We start from the raw sequence: 17,257 nt of genomic DNA, 5'->3' as shown, positions 1-17,257 counted from the left end.
CCCTCACCCTCCACCCACTATGTAATCTTCAGTCCCTTTGCAATCTCAAATCTCAGACTGAATTTCCATGGCCACCCTATGCGATAGATAGTATCTCACTTTAAGAATATGAATTGGAGGCTCAGAGGCTTCAGGAGATCCAGCTCATACATAGCAGAGCAGTGATTCCAACCAATTTTCTGGATCAAACCTTTTTCACATTTCAGTCATATTCATGAGAATCCAACATGGGGGCATCCTGTCAGCTCAATGGCGGCATTTGTCCTAGCTTACTGATGGTACATTTCAATCAGGGTTACCATATGAGAGAAAAAGGACGTCGTGGAAGCAGGTTTTTAGCCTTGTCTTGAAGAGGATTGTGTCTTCCTTCATTATGTCTCATATCTGTTCCTTTCCCTTTCAGTCCCACTGTCTTATATTACGTCACACCAGAAAATTCTGCCACTGTACCTCTCTTACAAACCAGTTTTTGCATTGATGTAGATTAATTTTCTTAAGATACCAGCTTCATTGCTGATTTAAAAACATTCACTGGCAGTGGTTCTCAGGATCAAATACAGCCAAAAGTAGCATTAACGACAAGTATAGGATCAAGGACAAAGTCCTTGGCTTAACATTCAAGACCCTCACGATTTGGCCCCAAATTATTTTGTGATTATATATCCCACTTCTCCACTCCTTGCCACCCAGAGTTTACATATTCCCAAAACTCAATGTCCCGTGTTCACTCTAAGCAGTGCCCTCATTCCTCTTCTCACACTTATATATTCTGCTTCTATCCTTTCAAAGCTGAAGTTCATTTTCACCTCCTCACATCCTTTCCCAAGACATTGCGGCACTTGGCAATTCTTTCTGAGTTAGTGTCTTCTGTTTGTCCCTCCAGATCCACTTACCACCCTCTGCACCCTGCTCTGTGCTCCAGAAAGTGAGTGCCATGGACTAGCTCCCTTACTCCCAAACACTGAATTCTCTCTATGGTTTTCTTCCACCTAACATCTGCCTTTGTAAATAGCCTTTAAAAAAAAAATCAAAACCTCTTCAAATTCCCATTTTGAATCTAACATTTGCTTTCTGCCAGGACCCTAACTGATATCTTTCCATTCTTCTATGTACTTGTAGGCTTTATTTATTGCTTTTAGCCTTCATATAGCATATCAAAGCCTGCCTTAAAATAATAGCTATTTTCCTATGTGATTATATAGTGCCAACTTGAGTAAAGTTTCCTGAAGACAAGAAATATGTATTATACTCCTCTGTAGGCTTGACTGTCCCCCTGACCACCTCCTATCCCAACAAAACAATGAATCTTTTATTATTATGTGGCCTTGTGTGAAGTACACCCACATTGGTTAGAAAAAAGAGATCTACTTAAAGCCTAAACAAACGCACACTTGAAAGTATCCAATTATAGTGGAAATAGGTGACTGAATGATTCCAGGGGTTGATAATAACATAGGGCCTATCATCTATCGCACTGGAAGGTACAGTCTGCCAGTTATGTTATTCACTTCTTACTATCCCAACCAGCCTGCTGTAGATCTGACCATGGCCTACTGCTGAGTCTAAAGCTCTTTTTTTTTTTTTCTGGTTGTTGTTGGTGGAGATGATGGTGGCAGTTTGTTTATTTGGTCCTAAAATGCTAAAAAGATTCCATTTTATAAGGAGACATGATTTAAGTGATATTTTTTTTCATTTCATTCAATAGCTAGACAATCATGATTGGAAATTATCGAGTATAAAAAGAACTTGAAATGGGAGCACAGTTGTTTCAGAGTGTTGTGCCTGAGACAAAGCTTTCCACTGTGGGCAAAGGGGGTGGCTGGACCTAAGGTTTCATCACTGCAGATTACATTGCTGCACTGAGCTCCTCGAATTTTTGGTGGGCAGCCACGTGGCTGCGTGTCTAAAATGAAAAGGCAAAGGGCAAAAAGGTAGACCAAAATGGGCCCAGAGCTCTCCACGAGATGGAAGTGTTTGAGGAGGTTCACTTTGCAATTTCTGTTCCCCAGACGTTTCTGAGACCTAGCAGTGGGACGCACGGCCGTCTGACTCTGACGAAGCCATGGCAAACAGCTTAATTCCCAGCTCTATTAAATGCCCTTGGACAGAAGTAAGCTGTGTGGACATCATATTGCTTGCCCTGTCTTGGGCTCCCTTCCATACCCGGAAGAAGCAACCCATGGAGAGAGCCCTGTGGGACTGTAGATTTCAACAATAGTAAATAACAACCACACATTGAGAATATTCTACTTTTTAGATGTTTCACACATTTCATCTCATTTAAACCTCACGACCATCCTATAAATACCTATTATTACTGCCATTTGAAAATGAGGATACTGAGATTTAGAGTGGGTGAAACGACTTGCCAATGTTCACACAGCCAGCAAGTGACTGAGTTAACCCTGGAATCGAGGTGTGAGTGAGTGCCCAGATTACCCTCTGTCTGTTAGGCTACACTGCCTCATGGTTTTAACATCCAGGGCCTGGATGAGCGCAGAACATGTAGACAGAGGTAGCATAGACAGAACTAATCACAAGATTTTTGTGGTTTCCACCACGTGATTCAACATCCCCAAAATAGCAAGGAATCCTAAAAGACTGAACAGAGAAGCAGTCAGCAGACGGGCTCTCGTCTAACACTATGGAGACAGAATTGAGAGTCAAATATGTGCTAAAATATAAGGCTTAAAGCATGTACATTCAAAGGACATATATAGCAACCACATATCAGAAGTGATTGGGTGTGGTTTCCATAGCAATATAATGTATCTACAGTAGAATTTTTCAACTTAAAATAGTAGGCTTCCCCCCATTAAAAAAAATTAAATTAAATTCAAAGTTCATTGGTATTTGTTTTTCCATTCTACAAAGATTATAAAGTTTGGTTATGGCAAAGAGACAATAATTCTCACCACAGAGCAAAAGAGAAATAAGATCACACTGTTTGTCTGGAACAAAACGGATTCTTGTTGGTCTTCAGATACTGCAGCAAACAAAGCACACCAAATGCCAGACGTATCATGCCAAGGCTGGATGTCTGGCTCTTGCAAATCTGCATGTTAATGCAATGCCAGCAAGTGTATTATAATGAACAGAAGTTAAAATTGGCCTTCCTTAAGTCAAAAAAAAAAAAAAAATGTAAAGAGAAATGACTGCTTTTCTCCAGGAAGAAGAACTTAGCCTCGAATGGGGCAGGGATGCCTAGAACTAGAAGAAAGCAACAGTAATGAAAGCTGACATTTATCGTGTTCTTTCTCTGTCAGACATCTTTCTAAGATCTTGCAAATGATCACTCTGCCCAATAGCTTCGTCAGGTAGGTACTGTCCCTGATTTACGTGAAACCTGATGCACACACAGTTCCACAGCTTGTTCAAGGGCACGCATTTGGGGAATGGCAAAGTTTAGATTCACGTTCTGGAAGTCTAGCTCCAGAACCTGCATTTTAAACCACTTTTCTAAACAGGCCAAGGACACTGAAAAAGAAAGTTTCTTGCCCTAGTTCCCACAGTGTCTTAAGTGACTGAACTTAAGATTTTAGGCTGGAGGTTCACTGGGACTTCCATCATGCCAGGCTGGTTCTTCATACTCAGGGCAGGGTATTGGGAGAACAAAGAGACTCATGAGAAGCAGAGTGAGAAAGCACTAAAGGCACCTGTTTTCCTGTGCTTTTTAATCAACATACTTGTTCCTCTAATTTCAAACAACTCTCTCCAAAACTCCCTCAATGGTCAAACCCTGCTAAAGCTACTTTAAGAGCGTGTCCAAGTTTGGCTGGAGCTACAATTTGATTAGCTGATATTTATGAGCCTCAGATTTGAACTTGAAATTCCTATGCTATACGGCAGTTGTTGTGTTTGGAGAAATGGGGTTTGAGCTGCATTCCTTTCGGCCAAGGAGTGATGATGTTGTAAAATGACTGCATTTCACACACCAGGTATCTTTGCTCACCCTGTGGATAAAAATATCTTGATTAAAAACATGGACTTTGGCAGCTACTCAAGAGACATAAACCAAAAACGTTTGTCTATGTACTGGAATATGAAGATAAGCATGGAGGAGGCAGTTTTGTATAGTGATTAATAATGTCACTTTTATGGTGGGAGTTCAAACCACATCTCTAACATCTACCAGGTCAGTAACCTTGAACAAATAAACCTCAGTTTTCTCATCTATAAAATGGGACTAAAAGTATTATGCTCATAGTGTTATAGAAATTAGGTGAGATAACCAGCATAAAGCAGAAGAGTACCTGGCACACTATAAGCTTCGTCCTGTTTCGTTGCCCTTAGTAGTCCGATAAGACCAAACTTCTCTTAGTTCCCACTCTATCTGGAAGGCTCTTCCCCTAACTGTCTTTTTGAAAATCTCCTTTTCATTCTTCAAGTTTAGCTCACTTGCTTCATGGCCCGCCCAGGTAGTCTTATGTATCTCTTTAATTTTTCCACTGTTTCTAGTATGTCTTTTTCTCCATCCCGCTCTTTGAGTATACATTAATGCTTGGTGCACAGTGCAGAGCCTGGTATATGGTAGGCATTCAATAGCAGTTGTTGAATAATAGATTAACAGGCAAATATCGAGTTTCAGTATAAAGTTCAGGCTTCTGAATTTCTAGAGGTATTAACAATCAAATTCGATCAATTGAGAAAGCTCTAACTGTAAAATCTAAAGTGCAGTCTCATTATGGTTTTAATTGAACTCCAAAGCATTAGAAATTATAGTTCCAAAATAATTAGACTCAGAAGAGATTCAAAATCATATTGTGACAGAAGGAGACTTGTGAGGCCAGTGGAAGGAGTCAGAGATCATGACCTAACTTGCACCAGAGAAATTCCACAGGATTCAAATTCTTATTTTATATCCCAACCAGCAAATTATCATTGATTTTTTTGACACCTAGTAAGCATTCTGAATAATAATGCGCTAAGAGACATGGGTACATAAAAGCACATCAAAAATGAATATTGTGTTTCACATTACACTAAGGGTCTATGGAAATAGCTAAATCCCTTTAATTGTTCTGAAGAGATAGCCAGTTCTTGGGTAATTTCTCTATAATTACAATAGGGTGAAGAGCTAAGTCTACAAACCAGCCCATCCACGCAGTTCAAAGCTGCTCTGGCCTGGACAGCTTCGGCAGGCAGGAAACAAGCAGTTTGATGAGGGCAGCATACTTCCACCCTTTCTAAGTGAGAACCGGGGGAGTAGGCGCTAACGAAAAACTTTATAAAAACACACTAAAGAATGCCACCTCTTATGTAGCTTGCTGACGAACCAGTGTAAAGCTGCATCAACTCACAACGAATGGAGGGAGTGAAAGTCAGTAGTGTATGCATAAAAATACCACCATGTATTCCTCAAGATACAGGACAATCTGATACATTTTAAAACATTGATACTAGGAAGGTAGAAGTGTGGCCAGATCGAGACCCATAGAATCCAGTTCACAGAGATTCTTCAGGCCAAGGCGCAGCTGTGCACGTTGAAGCTCAGGCTGCAGAATGTGCATTTTGCAAGGCTAAAATTGTGGCAGGTCCAGAAACCGATGTTCAATTCCATTTCCTTGGTATTAAAAACATTTCAACTCTTTGACTGCCACAAGTAGAATAAATTTTGTACTGGCCACACATGGAAGCACTGCTTTGATGGTCTTATACTTCAAGTTAGGGTCTAAAAATTCTCCACCTGTGAAAGCAACATATGCATTCTAAACTGTCAATACTTCATCTGTTAAGTTCCCGTGCCTAATGTCGACTCATCACGTGAAAATCAATTTGTACAATAAATTATGAACCTGGAAAAAAAGACATTTTTCATCACCTTCCTATTTAGTTGTTTTTAGGTTTTCCTAGGACAACAGTGGTCATTCCCTACTCTGATATTTCTTTCCATGTAGTGGGCATTCTATGTGAGTAATGGTTCCACTGTTTATCTGCTCCCTTATTTATTCCTCCCAAGCATAGAGTGACTACTCTTACTGGTGACTTTCAGTGAGGAACCAGTCAAAGGGAGCTTGGTCCTCTCTTGTCTCATGCTCCTAGAAAGTCAGCTGCCCACAGAAGGCAAGCATTCTGTTCTGGGTCTCTATGCTGTAAGTTTTTCAGTTAGGACAGCTCCATATGAAGAGATTGGTGACTATCTAGATGAGCTTGTGATCAGGCGAGTAAGTCAGCCTGATACTGGGGTGCAGTGTTAGGAAACTCACTCTTGCTGCACCTAAACCACACTCACAAATGTAACCTTTACCAGCGAAAGAGCTGATAACAGTCATTTCCATCTGATGATTGTTCTGTATATCCTAATTGGTTCAAAAATGGGTCAGGAAAAAGGGGTACACTTATAGGCTCCCTAAAACCCCCATAGGTTTGCAGATGTAATTGATATTACCCACTGTGTTACGACCTTGTCTTTGCCACAGCAGGACAGACGGCAGTGTCTAACAGGTAGCCTCTGGTCCTTCAGAGCAGAGCTCAGCAAATCCATTTTCTTTCTGTTCTTTTTGTTTCCTCAGTGTGTGACGCTTGCATTCATTTTCCCCACACTGCCAAACTGTACCCTCGTTCTCCATTCAATTCCACCTTCCTCTGGGCCTCCCTCTCAGAAGTCTTCACTATTAAGGGGCTACAGGAACTGTAAGCAGTGGTGTGTGAAGCAGGGCCCTTGCTCCCGGCAGTGGATAAAGACGAAATGTCCCTAATGTGTTTACATTATTTGCACTTTTTCATGTTATAAATTATGAAATTTAAGTGTGTGCATAATATAAACATACCATATTCTGTAATAATTTACTTAACTAGATTCTTAACTAGGTTGTTTTAAATATCTCACTTATTATAAAAAAAAATTCTTCATTGAACACTTATGGGCCCACACTCAAATTATATCTTTAGATGTTACAATGTTTTTAAATATAGCAAGTGGGAAGTATATGCCTACAAGAAACATTTCTGAAGCCGTTCGGAGCCCTACCAAGGAAAGCTGGGCAGTCTTCTGCATAGTCAACCCAGAGTAACATTCTAGACTCATTCCCTCCTCTCTCAGTGCTTCTCCCATTATTTTTATATATAACTTGCTAAGATAATTCAGTAGACCCAGAGCAAAAGGTAGTTCAGGATCTTAATAAATCCGCTTCTTGGGGTGGGTTCCCCAAGAAGCACCATGAGACAGAGATTCAAGTGCAAGTAGTTTGTCTGGAGATGGAGGAGTAGGAAAAAGATGAGGAAGAGCAGAAAACCGAGAAAGAATGCCTACTGAGCCAGTTAAGACTGTAGGTGACTGGAACTTAATGCCCTGAGAGAATCACTCAAAACCAATGTAAACATATGCCGCAGAGATATCCCACTCCAGGGACTGGGCACCTTGGGTATTTATTCACCAAATCTTGTTAGTCACTGATCGAGAGCCCATACTGAAGGATGGCAATACCCTGGCACTTCCTGTGGCACAGGTGAGCAAGGTAGCTTCTGTGGTCAGGGAAACCCTCAAGCGAAAGAATGAGGGTTTTAGTAGTTGGAAGTCTGCCGGCATGCGCCTAAGTCATAGGGGTGAGGGCATACGAGTGAGACACCAACATTTGCTACAATCTACCCTTAGGGAACACACAACTGAATCCTTGGAATGCGGTTGTCACTTTAAATTGTGATGAGACAATCCTTAAAAGAGGCCATTTGTGATCTAAAATTCATTTTCTCTGCCCAGTTATATACCTACTGAATACTGGAAAAGTTATGAAAACAGATCATAACACAACACAAGAAAGAAGGTATGACTTTGCAGCCGGAAGATGACAATCATTAATCGAATAAGCATTTATATGTCTTTTAGTCTGCCAGCCATAATGATAAACACTAGAATACAAAGGTAAGTTCAACACAATCCCTACCTATAAGGGGCTTACTTTACAGTATGGTGTCAGGGACAGGACTCTCAGACCTAAAAGTGGGATCTGAGAGCAGAAGAGACTTGTGACTGCTATCCAAGTAGATGGCCTGAGGGCAGCAGTGCCCCCGAGAATAAACACATACTTGGTATGTCTAGGCAGACAGAGCCTCAGAGAACTTCAAAGAGTGTGCCAGAATGGTCCACAAGTGGAGAATGTTTGTAGACAATCCCCCAAAGGTGCTGTGGGATGAGTCTCATATGCCCAAGAGGGACACAAAAGCAATAGAGAAAATGATTAAGCATGGAGGGCATTTTCTTAAGAGACTAAAAATGTTGGACATGACCTGAGGAGCAGATGGATGCATTAGTGGGACCCAGTGCTAGCAGACAACAACCTAGAACCAGATACCTTCCTTCTCACTCCAGTTTCTTCTTCGAACTTGGGCAGAACCAGAGAAGTCAAAAGAGAGGCAGCCTGCATTGACTAAGAGTTCTATGTCTGGCAGAACGATGCCTTATTATACAAACACTATTGCGTTTTAGACAAATGAAGCAGGGCATTTCTCCCATGCTCAGGTTTATGGAGTGAAGCTATAGCCATTGCCCAGCGATTCCTTAATATCATGTTCTCATCAGTGAATCTTTCAGAGTGGTGAAGTAAAGAGAACACAGTTTTGGGAGTCAGACAAAGTTTCATTCAAGTCCTAACTCTCCTGATTTCACTCCTATTCTATGTGTGATTATGGACAAATTGACAGTATTTAAATTTTTTGGAGCATCAGTTGTCTCGCCTGTAAAATGGTGGTTAACATGAGGATTAGTAAGACAAGATAGAAGATTGTTTACTGGAGAGTCCGAGCAGAGGAGGCTTCCAGAGGGAAATGGTGTGATGCTGGGATCGCCCCACTTTCCACGCTACAGGGTGATGTTGGCATGGCTCGTTAACATAGGAGAAGGAACCTTGGTGGATGGTACGCGATAACTTTGTCCAGGCTGAGTGACATTGCGAAGAATTCACAGACTTCATGGACACATTCCAGATGCACAAGCTTAGAGGAGAGTTCGTAAGGAAAGGCCCTGCTAAAGGAAACATGTACCACCAAGAAATCTTCTCGGAAGAGCTATTGCCTCATTCTCTCCTTTGATTTTTCAGATGCAAGTATATCGACTCCCAAGGATGAGGGAATGTGCAACAGATCAATAAGCATTTCCAAAGAAGAAAAATTTACATGTGTGTGTGTGTGTGTGTGTGTGTGTGTGTGTGTGTATCACCAGTTTCAAGGGGATGAGTGTTTCAAATTCTGATTTTGTATTATAAGAAATACTAAATAGAATTAATTATTTTTATGTATGTACTTACATGTCTAAAAATTTAGGATTTTATACAACATGCTATTTTTTCCCTTTTTCAGATATATATAGATGTTTTTAATTTATGCAAAGTAATGATGGATACACTGATTTGCAAGATGTATTTATATAAAATAAAAGTTTGAATAACATAGGTCTTCCAAAATGTGTTTATTTTTATCACTTCTTTTGGCCTAGAATAAATTCTTTTTTTATTATTTTTCTTTTTGGAGCTAAGCTATCTAAACTTCAGAAATATTGTTAATTTGGGAAAAGTCAGGTCTCAGAAATTTTGGAAACAATTGCCTCTTGTAATATATGTAAAAATATTATATACAGTGTCTGACATACATTTAGTGCTCAACAAAAGTTATTTTTCTCCCTTCACTGTTGCCAGGGGCCATCTGGGAAAGAACCCCTCCTTTTCATCATTTCTGTGTATTCGCCTTTTCATATTTAGTCTGCCCCAAAACATGAAATACCTGCAACGTTTCTGCTTTAACTGCACCAGATGCTGAGAATGCAGAGAAAACTCTATTCCTGCCCTGAGAAGCTGACACACTAGGGAAGGAGAAAGGCATGCAAACCTTGGCCTAACTGTTTGTTTGACACTCACCTGTCTAGATTTAATTCCAGTTTCCTGTTACATTCTATGGTGATGTTCTCACATGGTGGGCTCTCCATTGGCTTCCTTCTCATACAAGCCCTTCAAACTCTAAACTGTAGGACACTGATAACTAATAATCTGTTTAGATCCTTTGAATAGACTTTCTATACGAAGGAAAATCTTCTCTTGATATACTTTAAAAGCGATGACTCTATCCTAGAAAAGAAAAAGGAAAAAAAGCAATGACTCTATATGTAGCAAAGAGATATGCCCCTCAAAATTTAGATTTTAGGAAACAAATTCTCTCACCTCCTTTTATTTTCACCCACCAAACCTTTCATTTTATAAACACGTAACAAGTCCCTGCCTTTGGCCAGGCACCGCATAAGCACTGGGTTAAGATAAATTAAACACTGTGTCTTCCTTCAAAGAGTTCATAGCCAAGTGGAGAAGAAAAGCAAGCAACAGATAGTTAGAGAAAGCGAAATGAGGGTTATGGCAGAGTCATGCACCAGGAACTTCAAGAATACAGAGACAGATAATCTTAGTCAATTCGGTAAAGCTTGCTCTCTCACGCGTGCCCTGGCCAAGTTAATCTCCATTACTGTGAGAGCAGTAATCCTGGCACAGAGAATAAGAAGTTACTTATCCTGATTCCAATTTGGCTTCCCAATAAAGTGTAAGTGGTATGTCTTAGTATTTGCATCCTTCCTGCTAAAGCCGCAAAGCCTGTTGAGATACTGGTTCCAACTCGACAGTCTCCTGGACTCTGTATGCTACGTTCCTGTATTCTATATCCTACATCTTAGGAATTGGCAACAACAGGATCATCTACGGCATTATCAAAACTTCTGATAATCTGGGTTTAGATCTTTTGTCCACATTGAAGAGAAGCTTATCCCCTCGTATTTCCAGTCTTGGTATTCCCTAACAGTTGCTGTTCATCACCACCTTCTTGCTCATCACTACCCTCAACCTGGATTAGATCAAGTAGAAAGTCTTCATTTCCCTCTAACTCTCTCTTTCAAAGATGTGTCCCGTGGACCTGTTAATTGTCATAATAGGAATAGTGAGCTAAGGGGCTGAGGAGACTCTCTCAACTGATTCCAACTCAGAGAACTAAGAGATATCGCATGTCCTCTCTTTTGGGTTCTACCATTGCCTTGTCTAAAGTAGGAAGCTGTCCCTTTGTGGTGCTGGGGATGGAAATGGATTTGGGAGAAAAGACCTAGAAGTGGCCCTGTAACCTGTGGCACGTGGAAAGTTGGCGGAGATCAGCAGCTGGCCGTGGCCCGGTGGGGCAGAGGGTGGGGGAACAGAGGCAGAAGCTAAAAAGACATCTCATCAACCAGGCAGAACTCGGCCTGCAGAGGAATTGCATAAGATGGTGAGATTAAAAGAGCTTTTAAAAAAAAATCTCCTAAAATTCTTAAAATAACATTTGAAAATAAGTATAAATCAAGCTCAAAATATTTTATGCTTTGAAAATGACAGTTTTATACATTTTTTGGTAATGATGAAAACTCATTTACCAGTTATGGGAGTTGCTGGAAACATCACCTCAGGTTCTAAAGAGGAGTTGTTTATGAATTTAAGGGAGAAGTGAGAACTTCTCAAGAAACTTTTTTTTTTCTGATTGAAAAAAAGGCGTTTACACGGCTATGTGACTATAGTGTGACCACAGTGTTACTTTTTCTGGTTTTGCTCTATGGGAGAAAGAGAGAGGCATTCCTCCAAGGAGGGAAAGAGACATGATGCTGTTTTTCTCATTCTACGCCCAGTTCTTCCTCAGTTTAATGAATGACAAGACTAAAATAACAGCGAACAACTATGGATTGCTCTAAGACAACTATGTTATTCCGTCATAGAGCAAGCTTCCTGTAAGATGAGAGAAAAAAAGGGGAGAGAAAAAAGCCAAGGTTTTGCCTACAGAAAGATGTAGGAAATTTTAGGAACCACGATTGATAAAGCTTAGTTAATATGATGCTAAAAATATACGTAAGTGTTTATTTCTTTCAATTTTGCTCTATGAAAATAGCATGTTTAAATATAGTGTTCTTTAATATTCTTATATGTATTTGAATATTATATTTTGTAAAACAGTGGCTGAGTAGAAAAGCAACGCTTCTTTCAATTAACTCGTGTGCTATGCAGACTCTCTGACCAAAACTAAGATACCTCAAGGGATTTCAAGTCAGGTTATCTGAATTGCAAGAACATCTGGAAGGGAGCTGGGATTAGCAGACTCTTAAGTGATAATTTGCAACCTAAATATAAAATGACAAATATGCAATGCCCCAACAAAGAGGACGATGCTGTGATTTTTGTTGTTGTTGTTGTTGTTGTTGTTGTTGTTGTTGTTGTTCTGAGATATGGGCAGATAATTCAAAACTGTAAGCTGGGTCCATTCTTTGGAATACCATATCTTGAAAGAGGCTAGATAGCAAGAAAACTATATACTCCTCTCTTGCTCCCATAGACACTTGCTTTAGGAATCCAGCCAGCATGTTATGAGGAAGCCCAAATAAGCCCAGGCAGAGAGACTGCACTGGGAGCCACAGATAGGTGTTCTAGCCAACTGAGCCCAGCTGAGACCCTAATCAACAGCATCAACAGCCAGACATGTTGAGTGGGGACACCTCCGGATGAATCCAGCACCTAACCATTGGGTCTTCAGAAGCCCCAGACATCGGAAGCAGAAATAAACTGTTCTTGCCATGTACTTTCTGAGTTAATGGAATTACAATCTATGAGCTTAATAAAATTGTTGTTCTATCCCACTAAGTTTTCTTTTGTGTTATGGGTGTGTGTGTGTGTGTGTGTGTGTGTGTGTAAATTATCTAGCAATAATAAATGCAATAGTCAGCATCTTTAAATCCCCCAGGCCAAAGGCTCTGTTACAGCACCAATCTTCATCCAGAATAAATCTCCAATCTTCATTCAGGATGGAGGAGAAGTAAATGCTAATCATTTGAGTTTGAGGAGAGGATCTCAGGATCCAACTGCTTCTCTAGGGCACTTTCAGTCAACCTTGATGTCCTAGATCATACATATACTCCCACTTATAGAGGTCTTAATGCCATTGAGCCCTAAGTCCTTTGAGGGGTCTACTAGGCTTTTTTTCCCCCTCACCTTTTCCTTCCGCCAACTCAGGAATAAGATTTCTCAGGTCTGCTAAGGTAAGTATCACTCATTCCTTTAGTTTCTCGGCTTCCAAAAATGTGCTGCTATAGTCTGCTCTTCCATTTCTTTTCATTATGAGTTTATGCTTTAAAAATATCTTATTGATGTTTTAGTGGGATTTTCAAGGACATAGAATTAAATGTATAGGCTCAATTTAGCATCTCAAATAAGAATTTTACCTAGACTTTTTGTTTTTATTGAATTATAGTTGACATGCAATATTATATTCATTTTGGGTATACAATATAGCGATCTAATATTGTATACATTATAAAATGATCGCCACGATGTCTTTGCCTAGACTTTTTATATAGTTTCTAGATATATTCCCTCCATCTCCTTTTATTTAGTTAATTAAAATAAATTACTTAAGAGTACTGGATATAAAGACTTGTGCTTTATTGGAAAACAGCGACAATATCAACGACAAAAACCTTTTCAGTTCCTATGTTGTTGTTGTTTTTTTTTTTCATTTCTCTGAGATTTGTCCAATTGCATTTATATAGTCTGAAGTCTCCCTTTTCTGAATCCCAATACTCATTAGGCTGATTCCCTAGAGGAGAAGACAACCTAAATATAGAAAACAAAATGAAGAAAATCCAATGACTGTCAAAGAGTATTCCATGCTTGTAAATAAATAGAAAGGATAAAATATTTACAGAATGAATGGGCTGAGAGTTGAGTACACCAGTAGGTGGTTTGGGCCATAAAGTCAAGAGAGTTTGAGGTTTTTGCTGTGGTCAGAGCTGTTACCACTTATTATGATAACTGACATGCCCCTCCTTGCCCCTGCAGAGATGGCCTCAGAGGCTATTTCTGCTCTTCTAAAAATGGGAGAGTCTCCTTCTCTTGTTCTTTCTGCTTTGGCGGAAATGAAAACTCCTCCCTGTAGGATGCTATTCTCTAAACTCTCAGCTCTGAGTCACAGGGTTTTCTGTTCTCTGCTGCAGGTTTCCCTCAGTATTTCTGGTGGCTTGCCTCAAAGGACACAGAGAAACCATCCTTCCCAAAGTGAGTTCACTGGCACCTCTGCTCCCTCACTTCCTGATCTGTCAGTATGGACAGTCTGCTACAGTGCTTCTACCACAGGCTGACCCATTCTAAACACCAGTTCTCTATGTGGAAGCCTCTCCCTCTCTCTCTCTCTCTCTCTCTCCTTCTCTCTCTCTCTCTCTCTCTCTCTCTCTCTCTCTCTCTCTTGCGTGTGCGCGCGCACACACACACACACACACGGAAACATGTACACACATACATTTTTTTTAAATCATATGTATATGATTTTTAATGTATATGAACTTGAATGCCCTGGAATGAAATAGAGGAGGAGGGAGTGTCAGAGGAGAGTACTGGCTGAACCCACCCTCTGGTCAACAGAAAGCAGGGGGCTGACAGAAGACCCTGCTGTAAAATGTATGCCTTTCTGATTATTTTTCCAAGATCCCACCTTGCCTGTATCATTCTGCTCTTCTTGTTTTCCCCATATTTCCTGTCTTCTTCACAAGATACACACTGAAAAGACATGTTAGGATGTCACTCTGTGTTTAAAATTATTTTCACTGTTTTGTCTAAGAAAACAATCTATTGGAGAGGAACACAAAGCTAATTGAGAAAAAAAATACACACACACACACACACACACACACACACACACTTGTTTTAAAAGAGTTAGGGCAGAGCCTGGTGTGGTTTTTCACATACTTGTTCCAGCCAATGTTTAAGCATCTTGTGATTATGTGAAACCACACCTGTTAATTTACAAGTGTTTACCTTAATAGATGTGAGCTAAGTAGTCCTTAGAAAAATTGTGTGTATTTAAGTTCTTAGTGTTTTAAAGTAAGCTCAGAATTTCTTTAAGTATAACTTAAAGCTAGTGTCACTTATTTTAAAAGTGCATAAAAGCATTTTTGATAATTATATGCATCTGCAAACATATATTTATGCAAATAATTTCATGTATTTTAGACTTTAATAAAAAGTCTAAATAACTTAGGGAGTATAAAATAGTTGAAAAAAAAGAAGTGCTTAAACATGTAGTAAATGGGATGAGGAAAAAAATGGAAGACTATGATGACAAAGAAGATTGAAGAAAGAGGTGTATCAGAAATTAAAAGGTGTGAAATTCCATAAGACTACTGAAACAGAAGCGTCTGATGAGATAACTAACAACCTGTAATCAGGTAGAAGAACATCATAGGAAATATGTCAGTTTTCTGTAAACTTCAATATTGATCTCACTCTTCACACACCTTTCACTCCATCTGACACAAATATACTTCCCAAAGGCCGATGAGAGAGTTCTTTATACACTGCATACTTCTATAGAGACTATTAACAAATCAAAGAGGCAGATATTAACATAATTTGTTTATGCCTATTTTTGACAGTTATACATTGTTTTCTCAATAATTAATTTTACCATTGAACTCATTCTTTGTATTGCTTACTACAAACTGAGATTTGACATTAAAACTGAGAGTACATTAAAACAAAACAATTTCCTCTACCTTTATGACATTTCTAACATCAAATGTATGGGTTTTTCCACACTACACAATTCTCAAATTTTCAACAGTGTCCTACATTTTAACTCAATTTTGACACTAACTACCTGGAGTTAGTGCAGATGCCACAAATTAAGGACTCAATACCACAAGAGTGCTCTTTCATTGTAGAAACCGTCACAAGTCCCAGCTTGTCATCTGTACTTCTGACCAACCACCAATAAATTGGGGGTTCCCATGACCCCCACCTCTCAGGTTCAATAATTTGCTAAAATGACTCAGCGAAACCAGGAAAACGGTTTAAGTCTCATTATCAGTTCTTACAAAGGGTATTTTTAAAGGTTGTAAATGAACAGCCAGTTACATAAGGAAAGGTCTGAAAAAGTTCTGAGCACAAGAACTTCTGTTTCTATGGAGTTCGAGGCCCACCATCCTCTCAGCATGTGGGCACATTCTTTGTCACCAACCCAGAAGCTCTCCAAACCCTGTTGTTTAGGGTTTTTATGGGGCTTCATTACATAGACATGATTGATTAAATCATTGGCCATTGGTAATTAACTGAATCTCCAGCCGCTCTCCATGCCCTGAGTTTTAGGAGTGGAGCGGAAAGTTCTAACCCTCTAATCACACGGTTGGTTCCTGTGGCAACCAGCCCCCATCCTTAGGGGCTTTCCAGCAGTCGCCTCATAAACTTAAACTCAGATGTGGTTGAAAGGGGCTTGTTATGAATAACAAAGGATGTTTCTTTCACCTTTGTCCATCTGAAGCTATTTCAGAACTGGGGACAAAAACCAAATATTATAACAAAAGCTATTCCTATTGTTCTTATTACTTAGGAAATTACAAGGGTTTTAGAAATGCTGACCAGGAGCCAGGGATGGATACCAAAAAATATACTTCATATTATATCACAATATCACATACATAATGTTCAAATGAGAAATATAAATAATAAAAATTTAATAATATTTTGTTAATATATTTACAAATCTATAAGTCCAGGTTTGTTACTACAAAGTAAATGTGGCAATCATCAAGTAAAATATGACAGTTTCCCCTTATTTTTCTCCCAGTTTTCATTTCTCTCTTCAGAGGAAACCACTATTATTAATTTGCAATATAGTTAGGTATATATCTTTCTAGTCTTTTTCTATACACTTACACACATATGAACATACATACACTTGTGACCAACACAATAAAGCTTTCCCAATAATATCTAAGTTCTAATCCCAGCAATCTGTGAATGCGTTAAGTTATGTCGCAAAGGGAAATTAAGGTTGCTAGTCAGCTGACTTTAAAATAGAGAGATTATCCCAGCTTATATGAGTGGAGCCAAGATAGTCACAAGATTCTTTAAATATGGAAGAGGAAGACAGAAGAGGTCAGAGTAATGAGATGTGAGAAAGACTAACAGCCATATCTGGCTTTGGAAATAGAAGGGAGCCAAGAGCAAGGAAGGCAGACAGCCAGCCTATAGAAGCTGGAGATGATAGGAAAACAAATTCTCCTCTAGAGCCTTCAGAATGGAAAACAACCCTGTCGACATCTTCGTTTTAGCCCATTAAGACTTATTGAAAACTTCTGGCCTCTAGAATTCTAAGATAATAGATACATGTTATGTTAAGCCATTAAATGTGTACTAACTTGTTACAGCAGCAGTAGGAAACTAATATACAGACGCTGGGAATTCCTCAGTAAATGACCCACCCAGTTCACCCAATAGAGAAGTTC

At 39.5% G+C, this 17,257-nt stretch overlaps 1 pseudogene; it reads left to right on the top strand.

The window, feature by feature from the left end:
- The first annotated feature begins 227 nt into the window (after positions 1-227).
- LOC118601629 lies at positions 228-5,712 on the top strand (annotated as a pseudogene).
- Positions 5,713-17,257: the final 11,545 nt, after the last annotated feature.

Source organism: Rousettus aegyptiacus, unplaced genomic scaffold, assembly GCF_014176215.1.
Source record: "Rousettus aegyptiacus isolate mRouAeg1 unplaced genomic scaffold, mRouAeg1.p scaffold_m13_p_4, whole genome shotgun sequence".
Classification (NCBI taxonomy): Eukaryota; Metazoa; Chordata; class Mammalia; order Chiroptera; family Pteropodidae; genus Rousettus; species Rousettus aegyptiacus.
The sequence above is the reverse complement of the archived record's forward strand: the minus strand, read 5'-3'. Positions and strand labels throughout refer to the sequence as shown.